Source organism: Arvicanthis niloticus, chromosome 3 (assembly GCF_011762505.2).
Source record: "Arvicanthis niloticus isolate mArvNil1 chromosome 3, mArvNil1.pat.X, whole genome shotgun sequence".
NCBI lineage: Eukaryota > Metazoa > Chordata > Mammalia > Rodentia > Muridae > Arvicanthis > Arvicanthis niloticus.
In genome coordinates, this window is record NC_047660.1 from 55,871,185 (window position 1) to 55,894,122 (window position 22,938).

The window sequence follows — 22,938 nt, forward strand, 5'->3', positions numbered from 1 at the left end:
CAGCAGTCACTGCCTCCAGTGGTAGTGTGCAGCCTTGAGGATCAGAGGAGAGCCTATGGGTGCTATGCAACATCCTTCAAGGAGCCTTGATGGATGAGAAAATCCTGAGAAGGAACCAAGAGATCCAGATTCCAGACTCAATGTCGATGCTAATTAGTTTAGCCCGTTTTGCATTTGGTACAGTTGATTTCAGCTGGCCTCTGACCCCAGTTCTGCGATATTCAGCATCCGCTGCCTAGGATCCAATGCCATGGCAATGGCAGGAGGTGGTGCTGAAAACCCACACAGCAGCGTGGTTCTGGACTGCAAATCTGGACCAGCAAGAGGCCAAGGAAGTCTGACGAAGAGAAACAGTGCAGTGAGGCCCACATGAGCTTTTAGACCCTACTGAGCAAGGTGGGGGTAGGGGTGCGCTCCATATTGGAGGAAAGCCTATTTATATAGATACTGTTTTCACCTTGGTGACCAAATCCCAACAGAAGTGACCTAAGAGAAGAAGGGTTTATTCAGACGTATGGTTCAGAAGATTGCAATCCATCACGGTGGGAAAGGTCTAGAGTCTAGAGTGGGCTGGTCAGCTTGTGCTAGCAGGAGCTTATAGCAGTGACTTCTGGCTTGGTGGAGACAAGGAAGTCAAGAGCTTAGACCTGAAATGGAGCTGGGTTATTATATATACTCAAAGCCTGTTCATAGTTGCCTAGTTCCAAAAGCCACCCACATATCCAGCCTCCCCAAACAGTGTTATTAGCTGGAGACCAAGTGTTTAAACAGGTGCTCCCATGCGGGACAATTCACATTCAAACCCTAACATTGCTTGTCCAGTTCCGAGTTTTAAACTCATAGTAAGATGATCCTACATAAGCAGGCAGGAAGAAGTCTAGAGCCTGTCACCAAGCCTGAGAGGCCCAGTGGCTTCTCAGCTCCACAGCCTTCCTCACACAGAGTCAGCAGCTGATCAGTGCTGTCAGACACAGCCCTGATAAGTCGATTTCATTCCCATCAGCCAGTCCCTAATAATAGATTTGAGGTGGGTTGGGGGAGAAATTGTTGCCTAATATGATAGATCAACCTAATCATTCTGTCACCAAGAAAACCTAGACATCAGCAGGGAATTCAGAGCTGGGGGAAGAGCAGATAGTAAGAAATGTGAAGTGTTTGCCTATATTGTGTAGAGAACAGGAGAGTCTGGGTGTCTTCATCCTTTAACCCTGAGTTTTTGGGAAGGGTGTCCTGGCAATTCTGGTACTACATGTGAGTTTGCTGCCCTGCTCCACCCATGTCTCTTGCTAATGGGCTGCTTTGAGCAAACCTGTCAGACTTTAAGTCTCAGTTTCCCTATCTAAACACCAAGGCTGCCCATTTTCCTTTGAGCGTGGTTGTGGGGATTAGAAATCAATGCTTATAAATGCCTGACACATTGGTTGGCAGGACACAGGCAAGCACTAATGGTGTTCCTTATCTTGTCTGCCATGGAGGCCACCTGAGAAAGGGTGTGGCTTCCTTTCCAGTCTAGATTAATGGCTAACAAGCAAATCCTCTCCCTAGCTGGGCAGAGTTGAGAATGTCTTAGCTGCCTTCTTTGCCCAGGCCTGGGGTTGGCCTTTTTGGAATCTGACACCAGAAAAACAGAACAGTCCAGAACGAGGTGCTATCAGACATGCTACCGTCTTGGGGTGCGTGGATGGCAAGGAGCTCTGGCTAAGAATGTAGCAGGCCACTCTAGCAAGGGTCAGCTGCCATTTCCCTGACTCACAGTCATGATCCTGCCTTTGTTTCTGCTTCACAGAGAGCGGGAGTCATAAAAGTGGGATCAATGGAGCCAGACACACAGGGCTAGGCTTGCTTATCATCCTGGAGAAACTGAGAAGCACAGAGAGAAGTCACGTTGGTAAGGACCATCAAGAGCCACCTCCAGCTAATGTTCTGATTCAGCACACATAGTCTTTACTACAGATGGTCCTTCTGGAAGAGGCTGGAGAAAATGAGGAAGAGGAGGAAAGAAAGGGAAAGGGATGGGGAAGACCCCATTCTACAGCATCTGCCCTGTAAGAGCTCACTGTTCTCCCCTATTCTGACCTCAGTTTCCCCAGTTACTTCTATGGGTATTTCTGCACCCTTTAGAAACACGCCCATGGTATGGAAGGGGTTACAGTGTCTTTGAAGCTTCCCAAAAATGAAAAAGCAACATGGTGGCAGGGCCTCAGTGTGATGGTAAACACTCCTCTCAGCCCCTACTCTTCCTAGCCAGCTATTCCAACCTGGGAGCCCAGCCATGACAAGTACTCAGGTCTATGAGAGCGCAGAGTCAGAAAAACAGACTAGGCCAGAGAACAACAAAGAGGCATAGGTCAAGATTAAAATATATGTTCTAGGGAGAGAGGGCTGTGCCATTAAGAGTGTGTACTGCTCTGACAGGGAACCCATATGGGGCTTCTACCACCGATTGGAGGGAGGCTTGCAACCTCCAGGGACTCCGATGCCCTCTTATGGCCTCTGTAGGCATCTGACCCCCCCCCCCCCCACACACACACCACAGACACGCCCCATTTAAAATAACAAAAGTAAAATTCTTTAAAGCTCTTGTTTTGTAGCTCTTCAATGGTTTCTCGCCCTCATTTGTACATCTTAATCACAGACAAACATACTCACACGAATGTATCCATAGCCAGCTGTGTGACTGGACATCACAGATCTGGTCAGATGTTTCTATTTGTAGATACTAGAATGCGTTCATTCTCTAGGGTACACACACACACACACACACACACTGCTGCCCCTGGAGAACCTGTTTTTCCTATCGCCCAGGACAAGTTGATATTGTGACACCCTCCAGCCCCCCATGGTCATTCATTTCTCATCTGCCTTCTTGGAGAAATTTCAAAGTTCTGTGAGTTTGGGGATGGTCTGGAATTTTCCTTGTGCTCATACTGTTGGAGTGTGAGGGATGCTGTGTAGGTGAATGTGGACATGAATGGTATGCACTCTTATCAGCTGTGTCTGCTTCTCTCTATTATAGAAGGCCTGAAGGATGATGTTCCTCTCCCTCTCTGCATTCTGGAGACATCTGCATCTTTTCACAAAGTGCCAGCTTTGTTTGTCCCTGAGACATGATTTGGCCTTACTGGTCACCTGCTTACCAGAGGTGGATATTGTTGCCATCACCGATCTCTTTATTGACCTCAAATTATATGGTCTATTTGTTTTAGTATGATTGTACCCATAGCAAGTTCCATGACACAGTCAAGGCTGAGAATGGGAAACTTGTCATCAATGGAAAAGCCCTCCCCATGTTCCAGGAGTGAGATCCTGCCAAGGTCAAATGGGGTGATGCTGGTGTTCAGGATGCTGTGAAGTCTGACTTCCTCACTGCTATGGAGAAGGCTGGGGCCACTTGAAGGGCCAAAAGGGTCAACATCTCTGCCCCTTCCACTGATGCCTCAAGTTTGTGATGGGTATAAACCATGAGAAATATGACATCTCGCCCAAGATTGTCAGCAATGATTCCTGCATCACCAACCACTTACGCCCTGGCCAGGGTCATCCATGATACGTTTGGCATTGTGGAAGGACTCATGACCGCAGTCCATGCCATCACTGCCACTCAGAAGACTGTGGATGGCGCCTCTGGGAAGCTGTAGCATGAGGGCCATGGGACTTCCTAGAACACCATCCCTGCATCCACTGGTGTTGCCACGGCTGTGGGCAAGGTCATCCCAGAGCAAAACAGGAAGCTCACTGTCATGGCCTTCCTTGTTCCTATCTGCAATGTGTCTGTCAGGGATCTGACATGTCGCCTGAAGAAAGCTGCCAAGTATGATGACATCAAGAAGGTGGTGAAGCAGGCATTAGAGAACTCTCTAAAAGGCATCCTGGGCTACACTGAGGACCACGTTATCTGCAGTTCTAACAGTGACTTCTACTCGTCCATCTTTGATGGTGGGGCTGGCATTGATCTCATTGACAACTAAAACTCACTTCCTAGTATAACAACAAATATGGCCGGCCACAGCAACGCAGTGGTGAAACTCATGGTCTACATAGCCTCCAAGGAGTATGAAATCCCGGACCACCCACCCCATCAAGGATATGAGAGGAAGTGAGAGACCCTCAGCTGCTGAGAAGTCCCTGTCTCAACCAGCCTGAAACACTGTGCATATCCCTCACAGAAACCCAGAAGGAGAAGAAGTGCGTGGGGAACCCTACTCTCTTGAATACCATTAATAAAGTTCACTGAAGTTCCTCCAAAAAAGGCATGGAGGGAGATGGTCTGACCCACAGATGCAGGAATGTTCTGGAAGAGCACTTATGAAGTGGGTTAAGGGTAAACTGAGCCTTTTGTCTTCTGTACTAGGAATGAAGCAGCGTGAGAAGAGAGGCCCAGGAAGCAGTGGCAGTTTCCTGGGCTACCTTATTCACCTCTGTAGAATGGAAGCTGACTGCCTCATCCCTAACCTGATTATAGCAAGCGAGAGATAGATCTCTCTCCTCTTCTTAATGGGCCTTTATGACCTCTCCTCTTTTCTAAAGGCTGAAAGGGGGCTGTGGATTATGTTGTCTCCATTTTCTGGAGACCGGGAAGGCTGAATAATTGCCTCCACTCCAGTGCTTCTGCTCTCAGCCTGGCACAGGAAGCTGCCCGTGCACCTCACCGTGCCCTCCAGTCCCAAGTGTGCAGCAGCCTGGGTTCCTGCCCAAGCTGACTTGTCCTTCCCATGTATTATCCCCTGGCCTTAAGCTCAGGCTCTGTCGAGAGACTAATGAGTGTTTCTGCTCTGTAGTTACAAGTCGGAAAACACAAAACTCCTTTCTCATCCTGGCTCAGGCTGCGGGCACTTTGCACCTGGCTTTTGGAACCCTGTGAGCTGAACCAGGCTGAGGAAGGAAACACAGGCTAGTGCATTTCCTGGACCTGACATCATCTCTCCTGGGCCAGTACTTTTGCCTGAGGGAAGGAGACTTGAGGTAGTCTCTGGCTCAGAAACTCTGATTAGGCCTGAGTCACTCTCTCCATGATCTTGTGTGGGAAACTACTTTGGGCTGAAGTGTGGGGTGAGGCCAGGGTTTGTAGAAAACAAATAAGTGGGGAGGGAGGGACCTCTAAAGACAAAGAGGGGTTACCAGCTCCATGGAAAGCTGAATTTAAAGCAACCAAGGGCCCAGGCTGGACAGTCTGCTCTGACATAAAGAAAATCCCACAATGCACAAACTTGAGGCCTAGCCTGTGTGCCCTGACAGAGCCTGCTCCCCAAGGCAGGCAAGGAATGAAAGATGGCTACCCCAGGAGCTCAAGGGGATGAACTTGCTATTCTCTCCACCTGGGTGGGCAGGCAGGAGGATGTCCATGGCTGAGGAGAAGATCTAGCCACAGATAGAAAAAATGATGTGGGGTGAGGCTCCCTCCTTCCCTGTGGTCCCTCTCTGAAGAGAACATCCTCACCCATTCCTCTGTCTGTAACCCCTGGTCACCTCTGGTTTCCTAGACCCTCCTAGAATATTCTTTTTTTTTTTTTTCAAAGAAAAGAACTCTTTACCTTACTAGATCTAACTGGGGGGACTTCAGAGTATAAGTAAGTCCCACAGACCCACTTCTGACAACTTGTGACTGACATCTCACAGGCTAGAGAGATGGCTCTATGTTTAAGGGCTGGAGCCAGGATGAGCAGGGAGCAAGTTGTGTTTTTCGACTTGTAACTACAGAGCAGAAACACTCATTAGTCTCTTGCCTGGGCCTGAGTTTAAGGACAGGGGAGAGTGCATGGGTGGGACAAGTCAACTAATCCATACTTAGTGTGTGTCTCTCTGTTGGTTTCAAGCATTTAGATTTTTAACTTGGAACCTTTGATATTCATATTCTCTCTCTCTCTCTCTCTCTCTGTTTAGATGTGGGGAAATTTAAAAAGTGAAACCAAGTGCCCCTGCCCCAAAGTAACAGTCAGTAGTCACTCATGTTCTTACCATCCATAGTAAACTGCCATTCATGTTTTGGCTCTGTGTGTGTGTGTGTGTGTGTGTGTGTGTGTGTGTGTGTGTGTGTGTGTGTGTGTTTCTATAATGAACACTGTTTTTAAAAGCATGCTACAGGCTGGAGAGATGGCTCCATGTTTAAACATCCCACCCCACCCCCGCAGGAGACCTGAGTTCCATTTCTAGCACTCACATGGGGCAGATCACAACGGCCTCTAACTTCAGTTCCAGGAGAATCTAATGCCTCTGGCCTCTGTGAGCATCTGCACTCATGTGCACACACTCTTTTCTCCTCTGCCCACATACACATAATTAAAAATTAAAACGCAATCTTTAAAAGCATGCTATGGGCTGGATAAATGACTTTCTGCTCTTCCAGAGAACTAGAGTTTGGTTCTGTGCGGCTCTCAACTGCCCATAGCTCCAGGGTCTGGTGCCTTCTGGCCTACATTGGCATCTGCACTCATGTGTGTGCACAGACACAAAGACACACACAGAAAGGGACACACATACAGTGACAGAAAGAGAGAGAGAGAGAGAGAGAGAGAGAGAGAGAGAGAGAGAGGAGAATTTTCTCAGCAATACTTTGAGGTGTGACTTGAGATCCACCAGAAAGGTACACTTGGGCTGATGCTGAGACAACAGAGAGTCTTCTTTGATGCCTGTCTCCACTCTTTCCCTGAGCACTTTTCTAACTTTTAAATAAATTCCAAAGCTGCTTCTCACTGGCTCTTCCAGAAATTCTTTTCTGCATCAAGGCTGAAGGTCCAGTTTGAGCTTAGTCAAAGGCCTATGAGAGGACGGCAACTCGTTTATGGATGACAGTGTGGAGCTTAGTGCCTATGTCCCACCTGCAGTTGACATGTTATTCCACAATGCTGCTTTCTCTGTGGTAGGAATTTGCTGCTGTTGTGGGCAGGTAACCTTCCCTTCCTGATGGCCATTCCTGGTGTTCTGGCTGCCGTGCTGTGTTCTCCTCCAGCCTCCCTATACTTCTCCAGCACAACTTCCCTCCCTTCAGGGACATAACTAAGCACATATCCGGCCAGTAGGACCCACTGTGCTGACTTGTTATCAAGCTGACTCCCCATTTATTCTGGCAGGGGGAAGGCAGAACCCTGGTGATAGTCTCATTTCCCTGGTTGCCAGTGAGACTCAACATATATTTTATTGTTTGTGCACAAATGTCCAAGTCCCTCAACATCCCTTCAGAGTCATTTTTCCGTTCTCCACTAGTTTAAAATGCCAATATTTTATCTTAGTTATATTACCTAACTTATTTTAGTATAAGCCTGGATCATTCCATTCAGTTCCATCAATCTGGTTATTTCTAAGTTAGTTGGTACCATGTTATTTTAACTATGACTTCATAACCTATCACCAGCTAGACGTTTTGCAAAGCATGGTGGCAATTTTGTATGCTTTCTGTGGATGGGAAAACTGAAGCCTAGGGTTAAAATGATTTGCCCACAGACTGCCTCACTTGTTTCCAAGGTAGAAAGGGTCTTATATAGGGCCATACCTTCTCCTGTCTGCTCTTATTTCCCCAGTTCCTGCTGCCCTTCACCATGCATTATTGTGTACTAGGTAACGACCAAGCTTTGTTCTCCAGCGTTGCCATCAGGATTGGAAAGGCTATGTCCATGGTGTCTCTAGTCAGAAGACCCACTAGGTGCTAGGAGATTTGCTAGGCTCTTGGAGACCCACTAGGCACTCAGGAACAGTGGACGATCTTCTTGTCTCAGCCCAAGAAGAACTAGGTCTCTGAAAGTGGCTGATCTACTTTTCTAGACACAGTGTGTGCTCAACACTCTGGGCTCTAGAAGACCCAAAGTCAGGAGTGTCCTCTCAGGAAGCAGAGGAATTTTCCAGGAGGCCGTGGTGTGGCGGCTTTCTCTTCCCTGTTCCTTAATCCTTTCACTCTTATTTCCCCTTTTGACTTGTTCCCTCAGCTCCATCCTTTTGGGAATTGTGTTCTTCGGCATGCTGCACAGGGAATTTTGTTAATGCACAAAGCAACGAGGTGACCCATGAATGAGAAGTGGAGGTGAAATATCCGGGCAGGAATGGAAGTCTCGAGAGCTCAAACAGTTAATCAGGAGGTACCATTTGCTGCTGAGGCATCCTAGATTCTACCCTCAATGGGAGAAATGGTCTCTCCTTTCCTAGGGAGAATCTACCAGTGCCAATTCCTAAAGCCACCGTGCCTGCCCAGCCCAGCCCAACCCAGCCTGTTCCTTTATGTGCTGGGTGTCTTTGTGGAGTGGCCCTGACTTAGCACCCACACCTACTGCTGCTCTGGGGAAACCTCCTAGACACTGAGGCCTACAAGAGTTTGCAGTGACTGCACCACAGCTCACCAGGGTGGGCTCTGCAGCCAGGGTGTCCCCTGGGGTCTAGCTGAACTTTACAAGGCTGCTGACCTTTAAGTTACTAAGAAAGCTTAGTTTGCGGCAAGCTGCTTGGCCTTCAGGATTGGATGCTCCCAGCACCACTGCTCTAAAACCGGTCATTAGTGGGATTGTGGAATGGAGGTCTGGAAAGGGTTTTCCAAGAAGCAAATGTTGGAGAGAAGAGAGGACTGGACTGCAGATGGGAAAGCCTAGAATTTTGTCCTGCACAACTGTTCCCTGGTTTTGAAGAAAAAGTCCTGTGCTTAACCCTGCAGAATGGGAGTGGTGAGACCTGGATATGACGATTCCTTCAGCCACTCATTGTGATCAAGTTCCTCAGTCTGACTATTGGAGATTGCTACAGGACCAGTGGCAGGAAAGACATCACCATACCTTCTCATGGGTCTTAACCTTTATTCTAGTGTCTGAAGACAGGCACCGGCAATCAGATAAACCGATGAGCAAAATCTCTTCACAGGGCCTCTAGGGACTGACAAATGTAGTCAAGAAAACAAAATAGTGGTCATGGGAGAGGGAAAGAAGAACGTGAGAACTGGTCAGAGGAAGTGACTGTCTAGGCCACTAGTGCCCTGACCTAGGAACTAGCCATGGAGATGGGCAGAGGAGGGACACACAACCTGCTGGAGAGGGACTCATGGGATCTGCCACCTAGGGCAGGGAGTGGAGAGGACTCTGCCCTTCAGATGTCCCTTAGGAAATAGCTAGTTCTCCCAAGTGAGGTTATGATAGAGTCTGGGGCCTGAAGACATATGTAACCAGGAAAATTCCCTGGGAAGATTTAAGGTAAGGTGGGAACACCAAAACCAGATTCTGTGACCTCTACTACTCAGCTGGTTTTTCAACTTTGTCCCAGAGATGGGTTTCTGTGTGAGTACAGACAGCTGTCCTGTCCAGGAAGAGCCTTGGCTTGGTGACTATTGGTGGTTGGAAGGGAGCAGGTTGGCAGGCCTCTGCTAGAAAGCAGTGTGACCAGAGCCTGCAGCCACAGGCCAGAAGGCGCTGAGGTGAGAGTCACCTCTTACATACATTGAGCAGGTCACCATTCTAGGGACCTGAAATCCTTAGAAGATAAATGTTAACATCGTCTACATTTTAAGGCAAGGAAAATGTGCTTCAGGCTATTAGCCACCAAGAAACCCATAAGGACTCAAGAGTAAGGACTTGTGATATTTAAAAGAAGAAGTATCAAACATTTGAGCTCCAGCTACTTAACAGACCCATTGTCACAAGAACCCCAAGAAAGAGCTGGGTTTTGTCGTCTCAATTCTAAGACAAGAAACTGAAGTTCAGGCAGTTGGGGGACACAGTGGGACTCACAGCTGGCCGTTTATAAACTAGGACCTCAGCTTTACATCACATGGCACTGATGCCTGCTGCCTCCCTGCTGAATCCAGCCACTTCCTGTGTCTAATGAAGTCCTTTCCCGAGACTCCATCCTGGTGTTCTCTTTTGCCCCATGGGGCCTGAGGCTTGGGAAGTATTGAAAATTAACTCAGTTGGTCAAACTAACATTTAAGAAATGAAACAGGGGTGAGATGATGTCAACTTGGGAGATCCCACCCCTTGTTTATCCACAAAAACAGTGATTTCACAATGGCCACAGATGAAAGTAGGTCCTGGGGAGCTCGGGGAGTACAGTCAGGAAGCCGCTCAAGCAGAGCACAGAGAGCTGTTGTTGAGTGCATTATCCTAACCCCAGGGCACTCTAACGGCTAGGTGCCAAGAGGTTTCTCCTCAGCCATGACTTTCTTCCCTGGGTGAAACGGGAAGTGCTGGGATCCACTGAAGATCCTAGCATCTTTGCTACTGTCAGTCACGGTCCTTCACAGCTTTTGCCTCTGAAAGCCATTCCTAACCCCAAGCCGAGAGGGCTGCTCAGAACCTACCCCACTGTGCTTCCTTAGAGCCAAAACTCTTACTGTCTGCCCCTTCTGGGACTTTCCAGCACGTGCTTGATGGATGGACGCCAGCACCACAGCTTGGGTGCCTGTCTAGTGGCCCTATTGCCACCAGTGCCCACCTACCAAACCTGGAGTTGCTGACACATGCCCTGAATGCAGCATCTCTGTACATTAGGAACCTGGAATTCCCCACACCCCACTTAGCCAGTATCCTTGAGCTGACTCATAGACAAAGCTTTTTCCATACCAATGACAGTCCATCAGTTGGGAAGAAGTACCTGCCCCTTCATGTGTGCAGATACCAACACAAAGCTATAACAAATACACCTGCACGCACTCACACACGAGCACTCTCGTACACACACACATACTCAAGAACACACGGATGCATGCCTACATGCAAGTACACATGCGTGTGCCTATACATAAAACATGTACCGCCACAGGACACAATGAGCTTCCAATTAGACAAATTTGGATCTTCAGGTTGCCTGCCAAATAATTCAAAATAGTGTTGCTGGGTTTTTTTTTTGTTTTTGTTTTTTTTTTTTTTAGAAGCTCAGCCAAAAAAAATCCACAGCTCAACAGTATTAGGGAAAAGTGCTTAGATAAAGTTAAGTGTTCAACAGATAGATGCCATAAAACAAAGAAACAAACCAGAGAATTCTGGAGCTGAAGATCAGCAAGGGTGAAGTGAAATGTTTCGCTACAACCATCCCCAGCAGACTTCACCAGGTCGAAGAATCAGTAAACATTTGGAGCCACGCAGTCAGGGGAGGAAAACACTACAACGCTCCAGGAACTGCATCAAGCAGTCATTCCGCCCACCCCCCCCCCCCCCCCCCACCCCCCGGCCACCCACCACACACACACACATTGTCCTAGCCCAGGAAGGTGAGGAAGACAGGAACTCACAAAGAAATGATGGCCCAAAGCTTTCTAAAACTTGGGAGAAAGTAGGTATGCAGACTCATGAAGATCAAAGGACCCCAAAAAGAACCAATCCAAAGAAGACCGGCTCAAGACTCATTATAATCAAATTGTCAAAAGCCAGAGGCAAAGAGAATTCTGAGAGGAAGGCATGCAGCCACATCCAAGAGGACCCCGTTACACTACAAGCACGAGTCTTAGCAGAAGCTCAGCAGCCTAGGAGACTGAGATGGGATAGCCAAAGAGCCATCACGAGTGTCAGGAGCCCCCATCCTGCAGCGGGAGCACACTGCAGGAAAGGTCCTCCTAACCTTCCACCCACTCCCTGCTCCCCGAGGCCCGCACGGTGAGCTGTTTCTTCTGACTCCTGTGAGACTGGCTTGCATTTTTTTCCATATAAAGTGATTTTATGCTGTAGACACAGGTCTGGCTCATGGCTTTCTGGTTTCAGTTTTGTTAATCCACAGAAATCCTCTTTGTTGCTTATTATTTTTTTATAGCACTAGAAATCAAATCCAGGGCCTGTGCATGCTAGGAAACGTCTTTAAGCACTGAGCTATATCCCCAGTCCACCTGTTTGTTTATTGTTTATTTATTATAATTTCCATCTCTCTGTTGAGAGTACCTGTCTGCTGGCTCTTAGACATGAAATGTAACACTTTACATTTTTGAGAATATCTTCCTTTAATTCCACGAACATATCTATAGCAGCTTCTCTGAACACTTGGACTTCCTTGATGCTTTGTATTATTTTCAGGTCACTTGGTTGTTGTTGTTGCGTTTTAGTTTTGCTTTATTTTCACATCTGTAACTTTTGATGAAACCGGGCATTGCAATGCTCTGGTTTTGCTTGATTCTCGTAAGAGTTACTGTGGTTGCTTTTAGGAACCTATTTGGACTTAGTTTATAAAACGAGCCCCCTGCAGGTGCATAGCCACTATTGTCTCTGCATAGTGTAGTATCAGCATCTATTTTAATTTTGAAGACTTATTTTTATTATTTTACATTTTTATTCCTCTCTCTCTCTCTCTCTCTCTCTCTCTCTCTCTCTCTCTCTCTCTCTGTGTGTGTGTGTGTGTGTGTGTGTGTGTGTGTGTGTGTATTCAGGCACCTGTGGAAGCCTGAGGTCTTGGATCCCCCTGAAGCTGCACTTATGGGCAGTTGTGAGCCACCAGACATGAAGCTGGAAACCAAACTCCAGTTTCTTCTCCACTGAGCTCTCTCTTCAGTCTCTTTAGTTGGGGTCCCCCAAGGGTCTCTTTCTGCATTGTAAGATAATCCTCTGAACAAGGTCATGCTTAGACAGCTAGAACAAGAAGCCCTCCACACTCTGTCGCCCAAGCTGGGTGTGGCTGGAGAAGCAAGCGGCTGTGCAACAAGCCCTCCCATCTCCCCTTGAGCTCACTTTTGGCTGTACTCTCTTGTGTCCGCCCCCACCCATAACAATAGCCAGCGATTCACTGGGTATATAAAGAGATTTTAGTGTCTTGGCTCTACCTTGCCTGAAGGATCTTCCAGTTCTGGTTGCGTTTCTTTTCACCCTGGATCAAAGCTATAACCTTAAGCCAGTAAACTTGTAGTTTTCCCAACTTCTTGGCTACAACTGGATGCATAACATTTAACCCATAAACTGCAGGTTCACTTCTCCACCCCCAAGACCAAACCTGCTTCCTCTACCTAGTACAGTTGCTGGTTTTCACTGGCCTGTGGACCAAGCCTACCGCAGGTACCAGCAAACCTATGATTTTCCTTATTCAAAAAATAGCACCCTGCATGCTGGGCAGCACAATAGGGCACAGACTAGTGGTCATCCTGGCACAATAGAAGTTCTTAATGATTGAGCATTTTCCCATGAACTGAAAGTTGTTCTTTGTATTGGCTTTGTGGACAATTTTGTCTGATATGATACTTGTTGCCATTAAAGGTGACTGGCTAACATCTCATGCCACCACCACCTTTGAGGTGAATCTTGGCGTGGATTATCGGAATGTTTTTCACCATGACTATTCTATTGCTCACGTCTTTTGATTTTAATTATAGACGAGTTGTTATCAAGAGGTCGGTATAGAGTCATGGAAAGAGAGCGCCGAGATTTGCATAAGTTACCTCAGATGCACAAAAATAAATGGGGGAAAATGACCGAGGGAGGCAGTCAGGCTGAGCACAGAACCCAGAGAGTCAGAGCAAGGGTCTGGTCTCAGTCCTGTCCCGACAAGACCTGTTGAGACTCCCCAACTTTATAAACTGTCTGACAAAGGGTACTGTCTAACCTGATATTCACCCCTCAGCATCTCTCCCCTGGGTCTTGTCCTCAGGGGCCTTGTGACTTTGTGATCGTGAAAATGGCTGAAATTATTTTTCACTTCTGCTCAGACATCTGAAGCCAACAGCAACATGATTTCCTTGTTCTTTTCTGAGTGGTTGCTGGAATCCATCTGTGTGTGTGTGTGTGTGTGTGTGTGTTTCCAACATTTGTGGTAAACAGAAGGGTGAGTTTGCCATAAGCAAATTGGAATCTCTCTCCTCTCAGCAAACTCTCCCATCCCTCCTCTCCTGCCTCTGGGCAGTTTTGGAACAAGCTGGTTCCCTTCGTATTCTCCCAGCCTCAGGTTCAAGTGCACAGGTTCAAGTCCAAACATTCTCTGTTCAAGGTATGGGAAGATAGTCCAGTTGGCAAAGTGCTTTCATTGCAAGCAGAAGGAACCAAGTCTGGTCCTCAGAACCTGCTATAAAATAAAATAAAATAAAATAAAATAAAATAAAATAAAATAAATGCTAGTATGGATGATTCCAGCCTATAGAAAGTAGAGACAGAAAGATTCCTGGGACTGACTAGCTGGCCATCTTATCCTGCTTAGCAAATTTAAAGCCAATGAGAAACCTTGCCAAAAACAAACAAACAAACAAACAACAACAGCAAAAACCTGATACTTAGGGAATAATTTCTGAGACAGTCCTTTGTTTTCCACACACGTGTGCCTATTTGTGGCATCTGAACACCTTAGCTGTTTATTCTATCCTAAATACCATGATAGGAACATTTATACATGTTCATATCAAACCTTAGGGGACAAGCAACAGCTCACAGAACCAAGAGCTCCATACCCCCTACTGCAAAGAACTTCTGATAGCTCTTTCCTACAAGGACTTGTGGTGAACTCTCTCTTAGCCCTAAACTCCAGAAAGGATGCTCCATCTGGATACAGATTATGGGTTGTGGTGTAGAAACTGGCAGACTGATGATGTACTCTACCAAGGTTCCCAGACATTAAAGAGAAGGGAGGATCAACCAATTGGCCCCTTGAGATGCCTGGATGAGCAAGGTGGTCAGTGGTCCATGATGTCTTCTGGGCCAGCAGGTCCTCTCAACAACCTTCCTGGTACCATTTGCCCCTTGACTGATATAGGAAAGGATATACCCAGCCATGGTGCCACAGTCCTTCCCCATCACCTCACTGTCTTTTCTCTGAGTTTTTACTGACAGGCAAAGTGATCAGTTGAAGAACCTCTGAGATCAGATTCACACGATAATTACAACACTATCGAACACTGAGGGATTTGTACATACTGAGCATCGATCTCATACATTCTAGTCACATCTGTTCTGCCACTGAATGCTCACACCATCCTGTGACCTCACTAATATTAGCATCATTTAAAAGCAAAGCAAAACCAACGGACTGAGAGGACCCCGCCCTAGTTCCCACAGGTGGCCCAGACCAGAACCCTCTGAAAAAATACTTCCTGGAGATAGTTGGAGGTGTGTTGACCCTAACAAACCAACGGAGGGAAAACACCAGCCACGTGGTGAACTAAAACCCATGAGAAATCTTTGGGGTGGCAGAGGGCCATCATGACCAGCATGTATGAAGGTCAGGTGCCTATGGAGCTTCCTCAGAAACACCTCTGAGGCTGAGGAGCCAGAAGTCTCCAGAAGACCTGACTGGGGGGTAGAGCTCACCATTGAGCTGCTTCTTGGGGCTGTTGTTGGAGGTCTGATCACAATGGGGGACACACACACCTCTGTGTGCTGTTAGCAGGAAGCTACAAGCCACTGAAGCTGACTGAGATGAGAAGAATCCATCTGGGGATGGGATTGGTTTTTCTTAAATGGGTCCAGAGCTTCTGGTTGCCCCTACTAGAAGGTTCTTCAACCACATGCACCCTGGAATCTGAACAGCTATGTTGAGAAGTTACTGAAGCCCTGTAAGGTAGGTCTTTCAGCTGGCTCCTGGGCAGCTCGTTTCTCTACACAGTGCGAACAGTGCTCTGAGGCCTGTGGGATGAATGAGTGGGCAGGAACATTGCTATGGCTGTTACACATAGAACTCGTGTGCTCTGTGCTGTAGCTGTGAATAAGGCACCCCAATGTTTATTCCTGAGAGGTCTATGGATTTATGAAAGCTCGCCCATCCAAGGTCGATGGCGTGTCTGTGGCTCCAGGATGGGAAGGGCAGTAAAGGTCCCCAGAGGATATGGGATGAGGGAGAAGATGGCTGGGACGTACAGAGTGGCTGTGGGGCTAGAGGCAAGTTCCCTAGCCTGCTAGAAAGAGGAAGGTAGCTGGATCCACTGTGCGGAGCCCAGTGAGGCCGACATTAACATACGTACCTTCTGAGTCAAGGTCAGCATGTCTGGTGATTTCTCTCTCTACTTTGTTTTTAAATGAAATTGTCTGGCTTTTCCAGTATTCAGGGGGTGGGGTGATGGAACTAATTTTATAACAACCTTTTTGGTCAAGATAGGTTTTGTTAGTAAAGGTAACCCAAGGAAAGAATAGTTGATAACACATTTTGAAGGGATGTTTAAAGCATCCCTTAGACTTGGGCTAGGGAGATAGCTCAGTCAGTGAAGTGCTTGGCTTGGAAGCATAAAGACACAAGTTTGACCCTCTAGCACACAGGCGAAAAACCTCAGTCCTGGGGAGGTGGAGGAGGATCCCTGGGCTGATTGGCCAGCTGGTCTTATCTACTCCCTCATCTCTACTTCAGTGAGAGATCTAAAACAAACAAAACACAAAAACAAAACAAAAAAAACCCCACAACAACGACAACAAAAACCTAAGGTGGATAGATCCTAAGAAAAAACACCTATGCATATGCACACACACCAACACATGAACACATACATTTAGGCAATGTTTAAAACTTTGTCAGCTTCTCCATTCACTTTGTAATCGGTCATTGTATTCATCATCATTGGCCCACACCAACCAAAAAACCGAAAGCTACTATTGCTGATGTTCTGGAACTGTGGGGAATTCTCTCGCTGTGTCTGCAGGAAGAAGGGCTAATTCCCCTGACACTGACAGGGGCCTGAGCCTCCAGTATGAGGGGCAGAGGCAGTAGCTATATAGGAGATAGCAAGACAGACCCCAGGTTGGCCAAGATACCAAGATCAGCTTCACCGGAGACAGGACATGTTGCTGCTGTGGACTTCGGCCACCATGCACCTCATTCCTCAAACCCGAAACACAATCCAACTAGAGGAAAGACCACACAGGTCCAAACCGAGGGGCGCTTTACATGTATAAACCCTCGGGACTGCCAGGGTCACAGAAAATGAACACAGGTTGTCAAGTTACAGGTCAGTTTCCCCGGTGACACTGTGATTAGGATATTAATTCTGGTGACTGCGGCTTTTTTACAATTTTAGAATTGCTTCAAAACAAAAAGTTCAAAACCAAAACAAAATAAAACAAAACAAAAAAACCCATGTATTTATCTTGCCTCAGAGCAGGAGTGGGGAAACTTCTCTTTGAACACAGGAGACCTTTGCCGCCCTTTCTCTTCCACCATCTGTCTATTCTAGGATCACGTTGTGTTTCCTGCTCCTCACTGTATTTTTCTTCTGTCTTGGTTCTTTGTTGTTGTTGTTGGATGTACACTTTGAGTCCTTTCACATGCATGGGCTGTGGGGCTGGACACAGACTGACCTGTTCTGCAGAACTCACAGTCCAGCCTGGACTCAGCCTCAAAAAGGAGGCAGGAGGCAGAGAAAGAGGCAGCAGGACACCTGGACCTGCACACAATGCCTCTCATCCAAATGGAGCCTGTCATCCTTTGGGGTCCACTATCCTTCAGGAGTCCGTGGTTAGCCTGGCAGAGCAGATGTAGTTCCCTCAAAAGCGATGGCTCTGCCAGATTAGCAATGCCCCAGAAGCTGGAGAGGAAGAAAAAGACTGATAAATTTGCAGAAAGATGACACATAGATTTGAATCACAGTACTGAGATGATTATCAAACAGAACAGCGGAGATTACAACCTAGCCTGAGGAAGCTCCCCACCAGCATGGTTTATGTTATGCTAGTTTATCTTATGCTGGAGTCCTCCCCCACTTTCTCATAGAGAAGAATCCTTTTCCTCAGATTCTTAGAACCATTGCTTACAGTGCTCCTAGCCACCTTGTGTTCCCACAAATATCAGCAAATGCTGAGCTCTGCCTTGCCTCTACCAACCAGCCTCTTTAGACCTAAGCTCCCCTGGGACAGGGACAAGCTTTGCTCCTCCAGCTGGGTCCTAACACCCAGCATGGTGCCTGCCCCATGAAAGGTGTTGTGTAAAACTATTTCCCTTTTTTCTATTTCTTTCTTACCTTCCTCCTCTCTCTTCTCTATTCTCCCTTCCTCTCCTCTTCCTTCTCTTCCCCCCTTTTCCCCTCCCCTTCTCTCCCCTCCCCTCCCCTCCCCTCCCCTCCCCTCCCCTCCCCTCCCCTCCCCTCTTCTCCTCTTCACCTCTACCAGTAGGGATTGAACCTAAGGTCTCATGCTTGCTAGGAAAGTTTTGTGCACTGAGCTAACCCAGCCCCTTGGTTTCTTTTATTCTGAGACAGGGTTTCACTGGGTGTTCCTTTACCTTGCTCTGTAGCCTAGACAGGCAAGAGACTTTTGGTCCACCATCCTCAGCCTCCTGAGTGACTGAAATCTCAGGCCCGTGCCACCAGGCTTGCAAACCATTCTTGCACAAAAGAAGCAAGAATGAAAAGCTGGGTGCAAGGGAAGGGTGGGGCATGAGGAAGAAAGCTGCATGAGGAATGGCTGGGCTCTAATCATCACTGCTAACTATGGTGATCTCCATGACGGTCTCCGTGGCCTGTGTTGTGGGCTCTGAAGCAGCACAGACAGGGGAGGTGGCACCACAAACTTCTGACATTCTACTTCCCTTGAGGTGGTGTGGTACAGAGGTCTAAACGGGGACATGGTTTGGAGCCTGCCAGCTGGGGGAAAGTGAGCCAGTGGCTTGTTTGCATTCTGCTTCCTGCCATGTCAAACAGTAGCCACAGCTTGCTCCAAGCAGAGATCTGAGTGCCAAACAGAACCACAAGATGGAGTACAGGTTCTACAGAATATCAGAGTCTCCCCCAAGGTGACAGAGGGGTATGGGGGCAGTCCTCCTTCACCAAAAGGGTGCTATTTCTACAAACCTGCAGCAAGAAGTTCTTGGGAGGCTTTGCCATTCCCACCTTGCTTGGCCTCTGTACATCTGACACCAGGGATGCTGTCACAGACCAGTCAGAGAAAACATGACACATCTGGTCTGCACAATAAATGCAGGGAATTATGTAAGTCCACAACCCCACAGTGGTATCCACAAGGGCTTTCGATGTTCTGGGTTTCATGGGTTAGATCACTTCTGACCTTTAAGGCCAGGGCTCCTGTTGTATTTATTGGAGCTGTCATGTGTTCTGAGCCTGTAGTTTTGACTAAAGGCTGCTAGTAGACAGCAAAGTAAAGGCCCACAAGGAATGAGGAGAGAGGTCTTTGGAGCTGGTGTCATCTGTGGTACAATATGTACGTACACTCTTGCATAGAGAGCCCTTGGGTTTGCAGAGGCTTCCCCTGGGCAGCAAGGTTTGGGCTTCTGACATGACCTGCAAATGGATGATATCTGTTTAATTCCTGTGGGTGGTGTGCAGCTCTGCCTTTTGCTCCTGGGTCAGAGGGAAACTGTTCCTATCTCTATCCCGCACAGAGCTTGTTGTAGGGAGGCACTCTATGCAGAGGTCTTTGTTTGCATGCAGGCAGGAGGCAGGAGGCAGGGGGCAGGGGGCAGGGGGCAGGAGGGGGCAGGAGGGGGCAGGAGGGGGCAGGAGGGGGCAGGAGGGGGCAGGAGGGGGCAGGAGGGGGCAGGAGGGGGCAGTAGGGGGCAGGAGGGGGCAGTAGGGGGCAGGAGGAGGCAGGAGGAGGCAGGAGGAGGCAGGAGGAGGCAGGAGGCAGGTTTCTAGCATGGCTTGGCTTTGTACTGTTAGAAGGGAGAAGAGTGTTGTTAACTTCTGGGATGGGCAGAGACACTTGCTCTCTGATGCCCAGGCCTGGCAATCTCTTTTCTATGTGCAGACTTGGAATGGGGGCAGTGATGGGACAAAGGAGGTAGGTGGACAGTGGAGAGGGGGTGATTGACAAGGTGGTTGGAGCTGAAGAATGGGTAGGAGAAAGTTTTAAAAGAAGAAAGCAGCTGGGCATAGCAGGGCACATATTTAATCCCAGTGTTCAGGAGGCAGGGAAAGGTAGATCTCTGTGAGCTCAAGGTTAGTCTGGTCTAAATAGTGAATTCAAGCCAGCCAAAGATATATAATAAGACTCTATCTCAAAAGAGATACAGATAGTCAGACAGACAGACAGACAGACAGACAGACAGACAGATGATAGATAGATAGATAGATAGATAGATAGATAGATAGATAGATAGATAGATAGATGACAGAATGTCTGATGATCCTGCCTGGCACCAGCTCCACCCCTGGGATCCATTCTAGATCTGTGCCATCTAGCTGGGCCATTGTGAGGTGTTGAGATACAAATGGGTACTGGTGGAAACTGTTGAGTTCAGAGCCTGTTACTATCATTGAGAAGGGCGGATGTAGTCACCCTGGCTTTGGATAAAGGCATCACCTCCCTACAAGTGGGAGTTTTAGAGAAAAATCAGTGTTCTAAAGCAGGCATGTTCAGTCTGTGGCCAGCTATGAGTGCAACCCCAACACAAAATCATAAATGTAATTAAAGCATTATGAGGTGAGGTTTATGACTTCTTTTTTGCTTATTATTTCTGTTTTTTTCAACCCTATTACACAGTTCTAGAGCATAAACTTTGTAGATGACAAAGTTGTGTTCCAATGTCAGAAGCTTGGCAAGGATTTAGGGTAAGGAGATTCTGAAGATAAGATGTCTACTGGCCCCACTGGAGTGTAAGGTTCAGGTTAGAGACTATTGAGTATTTGCAAGTTAAGCACTTTCTAGAAGCTGACCTGAGAATGGGGTAGTTTCTAAAGACTGTGTGTGTGTGTGTGTGTGTGTGTGTGTGTGTGTGTGTGTGTGTTCCACAGCCTAGGATTGGCCAGATACAGGGTGCTGCTGATATGGACGGGACAAGATGGTGAGCTGAGGTTAAGACCAGAGGAAGAGTCAGAAGCTAAGAGAGAGCTGGGGGTGGACTGTGCCCTGCCTGGCTCATTAGTCTCTGAGACTTTACTTCTAGAATGGAGCTCTGGCCTGGGGCCTTGGCTGGGCAACTTCCTCTTTCTCAGCTTGTTTCCAATAGTGCTTTTGGGGGGCAGGGGAGCTAAGCTACCTCTCAAACCACTTGTCAGACTTTAATGGCTCTGTAGTACAGCATGCACTCAGGTCAAACGGTGAAGGGTGGTGAGGCACCTAGATATATACCAGGATGCCCTGGTCTCAGCTGGTCCCCAAACTGGTGGTAGGAACCTACCTAGGGGTCCAGAACTGGGAGGGAGCAGCACTGAGATGCACACTCAGGGTTGTGTCCTTAGGATCCAGCATTAGTCTGCACCTTAGCACCGGCAGCAAGGCAAGGAGGTAGTGCGGTGAAGGGAATGGGAGCGGGGAGAGAGGTGTGGGTCGTTATAGAGGTGAGGGCTGAGAACAGGCTGCTCCATGGTCCATACACAGAGACTGAGAGGTCAGGAGCTAAGATGTGATGAGCTCCGAGCAATGCTCATGTAAGACCTCAAGCTGTGACCTACAACCTCTGGCTGAGGGCGTCTCTACCCCCAGGAGACTCTGGCGCCAGCTTGCCTGGGGACATGATCCTGCTGATCCTGCTTCTATGCCCTGTGGGTTATTAGTGTAGTACCCTCCTCTTGTTCCTCTAGGCTGCTCCACAGCTCAGGCTCCTGGCTCAGTCTTTCCTGCCTTACTTTCTCCATATTATCCTACCACCTTTGGGGCTAAGTCCTCCCCACATTCCTCGGCCCCTTTGGCTCTCAGCTCTGAAACTGTCTATCAGAGAGCAAGACACTGTCCGGGCCTAAGAAGCACAGAAGTGAGAGTGGTTATGAAGTCAGTCTTGCATGCCAATCATTCATTCCGACGGGAGTCCAAATGACAGGACTGTGGCACTGTCCCCGAGGTCCTTCAGAGTGCTTTAGGACAGCAGAAAAGGAAGCCAGGTCACTTGTGAGTCCAGAGGCAAATGAACACTGGGGTCAGAGAGCAGGAGGGGCCCCTAGGCTTTCATTCACTTCCCTTAGCAGCTGGAAGGGCTGGCTATGAGAGGAAAGCTCTTGGGAGCCCAACTAGAGGTCAGCAGGGCTCTGGGGGCAGACTTGCTGGCAGCTCTTCAAGCCTCTGCATGTTGGCGCTGTCTCCTTCCCTCAGGTTCTGCTGTAGGAACCTATCCAGTCCTCTCTCAGTAGCTTTAGTGGGAGTAGCTGACTTCATGCTCTCATGGGGATACTATGAGGACCACAGATGCCAGGCAGAAGCTGAGCCAGGCCAGGGTCTTGGCAGCCAAGGGGCTGTAATGTTTCTCAGCACTAATCAGTTACTGCAGATAAGCCATTTACATCTGACTCCAAATGTCGGTCTGCTTGCGAGCGGGGTGATATGAACATCAGAGTCTCTGGTGGCATGAGAAAACAAGACAACATGTCTATTCCACAAACCCCATGAATCTAAAAATGGAGCCCCACCCCCCACCTCGTTTATAGGAAACGGTCTCTTTTGAAGACATAAACTGGGAGGGGTCTGAGGGAACCAGGATGCACGCTGGAAGTGCTGATGGTGTCTTCTTTGCTCTTTCTAACGCTAGGCTTGGGGTTTGTGGTCTGAGTCTGGGGGATGTTCTGCTAGCTCAGCCCTGGCACTACTTACCCCCAAAGCCCAGTCACATGGGAAGCCACAGGAGGGGCAGGCTGCTGAGACCAGGGAGGGAGAGCCACTGGGAGGGTAGGCTAATTTAACACAGATGTATCATTTGTCTCCTGACTTCAAATCTGTAAAAAGTATGTAACCCCAAAGGTAATGCTGAAAACAGACACGACTTCTGATTCAGCTGGCTTTGCTTGTTGTATTGATCCTAAATATCTGCTCTCGCTGGTTTACCCTGGACATCGTTTATCACTGATGCATGAGATCACTGATGCATGAGAGACATTACTGTGATTCTGCTTTCCCCCCTTCTCTTTCTGTCATAACATAAGCATCTTCCCGTGACTTTATGGCACAGTGGTCATTTGCGAAGCTGCATGGTTTTGGACCTCAAGTTTTGCTTTGATTTTTTTAAAAACCATTACACAGAGAGCTGTGGTTCAAAAACGAAATAGCACACAGGCAAAGTTAATCTGAGCTGCATCGTGTAATGGAGGGCTGTCCTTCTCTAATCCCTCCAAGAAATGGCAATTAATTGGGAACACAAAATGCTTATTTGGGGACAGAATGGGGTTGGCACCGAGAGGCATTGTAAGTGGTGACGGCGGTGGCTGAGAGTTTC

The 22,938-nt window shown here is 48.0% G+C and overlaps 1 protein-coding gene and 1 pseudogene across 1 annotated transcript in view; both read left to right on the forward strand.

Annotated features, from left to right (window-relative positions):
* The first annotated feature begins 3,063 nt into the window (after nucleotides 1-3,063).
* On the forward strand, nucleotides 3,064-4,862 carry LOC143441697 (glyceraldehyde-3-phosphate dehydrogenase pseudogene; annotated as a pseudogene).
* Nucleotides 4,863-14,967: 10,105 nt separating this feature from the next.
* Nucleotides 14,968-22,938, forward strand: part of Blk (BLK proto-oncogene, Src family tyrosine kinase) — a 42,850-nt gene continuing 34,879 nt past the window's right edge. Inside the window, exon 1 of the mRNA XM_034498105.2 lies at nucleotides 14,968-15,420. The gene's annotated coding sequence lies outside the window, so the exon portion shown is untranslated. The remainder of the gene's footprint in view (nucleotides 15,421-22,938) is intronic.